Raw genomic sequence first — 2214 nt, 5'->3', positions numbered from 1 at the left:
AAGGGGACAAACAAGGACAGACAAAGGTATTAAGTAGATTACATCGACCCCACTGCGTAAGTGGTACTTAATTTATCGACCCCGAAAGGATGAAAGGCAAAGTCGACCTCGGCGGAATTTGAACTCAGAACGTAACGGCAGACGAAATACCGCTAAGCATTTCGCCCGGCGTGCTAACGATTCTGCCAGCTCGCCGCCCCAGGCAAAGATCCTCTGGAACTTTGACTTTCAGACAGACAAGGTGTTAAAGCACCAAAAGCTGGATATAGTAGACTTTAGGAAAGTCAAACAAGACTGCCTAATAATCGTCGTGGCAGTGCCAGGAGACCAACATATTATCATGAAAGAAAGAGAAAAGACTGATAAATATGGAGACTTGAGAAATGAGATCACCAAGATGTGGAAGCCACGAGAGTCAAACATAAAGGTTGTTCCTGTTTTCATCGGAGCATTGGGTTCAATACCACCCAATCCGAAAAAAACATCTGAAAACCCTTAGAGATACCCTACAATCTTGGTGTATTGGAACTGCACGCATACTGCGTAAAGTACTGTCTGTCTGAAGTCCTTGTTGTGACTTGACAGACAGTACAAACCCCCGGTACACACAATATCTTCGACCTACAAGATCACAGTATTGAATACTGTGTGACATCTTAAATAATAATGATAATAATAATAATAATAAATAACAGAAACAATTCCTATCATAGTAGGTGCCTTAGGTATAATAAAAAAATATTCAGACAAATACATAACAAAAACACCAGGACTTACAAATATATATAACATACAGAAAATTGCACTACTGGGTACTGCACACATTCTACGCAAAACACTTTCAATACAGTAAACATGAGAGCACCACAGCACATACCCAAGGCGCACAGAGCTGCGCTCGGTAGTGAAGTGAAAGCACGTTATAAAAATAAAACTACTGAACAATAATAATAATAATAATAATAATAATAATAATAATAATAATAATAATAATAATAATAATAATAATAATAATAATAATAATAATCTAGTGAAGGTTGTAAATACTTGGGAAGCATCATTACTTAGTTACTCAGCAGCCTTTGTAGATTGGACAAAAACTGAACTAGCAAAGCTAGACAGAACTAGGAAGGAATTCAATATGAATGGAGGACTCCACCCAAGGGCAGGGGTAGCAAGATTATACTTACCTAGAAAGGAAGGCAAAAGTGGGTCAATATCAGTAGTAGATTGTGTGGAGTTAGCTAGAGTAAATATAGACTTATATAATGAAGAAAGTTTATTAAAAGCTGCTAGAGTTTCCACAAAGACATAGAGAAAACAAAAACCCAAACGAAGTTAAAAACCAGAAAAAGGAACAGAAATTATTTGACTGGCAGAAGGTATTGCGTGGTAGATTCCCAAAGATAGTTTCATCAAATAGTAGCAGTGAGACATGACTATGGTTGCAGAAAGGAAGGCTGAAAAAGGAGACAGAAAGTTTGTTAGCAGCTGCACAAGATCAAGCATTAAGGACTAATTGAATAAAAATCAAGATAGACAAAAACCAAGTATATTCCCAATGTAGGTTATGCAAATCAAAAGAGGAAAGCGTTACTCACATTGTAAGTGAATGTAGCATGCTGGCACAGAAAGAATACAAGAAAAGACACGACAATCTAGGGGAGAGTAATCCACTGGGAGTTATGTAGAAAGTTAGGATTTGAACATTCTAATAAATGGTATGAACATGAACCTAGTAAAGTACTAGAAAGTAAGAAAAACAAAATGTTGTGGGACTTTAACATTCAAACTGACAGAGCAATAGAAGCTAGAAGGCCTGGTTTAGTAGTAGTAGATAAAGAGAATAGAAAGTGCCGGATACAGTCACAAATGATGAAACAATCAAAATGAGAGGTATAGAAAAATAGCAAAGTATCAGGGCCTAACCATTGAATTACATAGACTATGGAAAGTGCGGATAAAATTATCCCAGTAGTTATAGGTGCATTGGGAGCTATCCCTAAAGATCAGAACAGATGGATAGAGGAAATAGGCATAAACCCCAGTTTAGTACACCTCCAGAAAACAGTGTTATTAGGAACAGTTAGGATACTTAGGAGGGTTCTTGACATCTAAGGTTACTTGTTGCAGCCCGATGTAAGGTTTTTTTTCTCAACAGTCCAATATGTTGTGTGTATATGAAAATAATAATAATAATAATAATAATAATAA

General features: G+C 36.6%; 1 protein-coding gene across 1 annotated transcript in view; it reads right to left on the bottom strand.

The window, feature by feature from the left end:
* Positions 1-2214, bottom strand: part of LOC106876666 (uncharacterized) — a 143397-nt gene that overhangs the window by 125207 nt on the left and 15976 nt on the right. The window lies entirely within an intron of this gene.

Source organism: Octopus bimaculoides, chromosome 3, assembly GCF_001194135.2.
Source record: "Octopus bimaculoides isolate UCB-OBI-ISO-001 chromosome 3, ASM119413v2, whole genome shotgun sequence".
Classification (NCBI taxonomy): Eukaryota; Metazoa; Mollusca; class Cephalopoda; order Octopoda; family Octopodidae; genus Octopus; species Octopus bimaculoides.
This window is presented reverse-complemented; position numbering and strand designations above follow the sequence as displayed.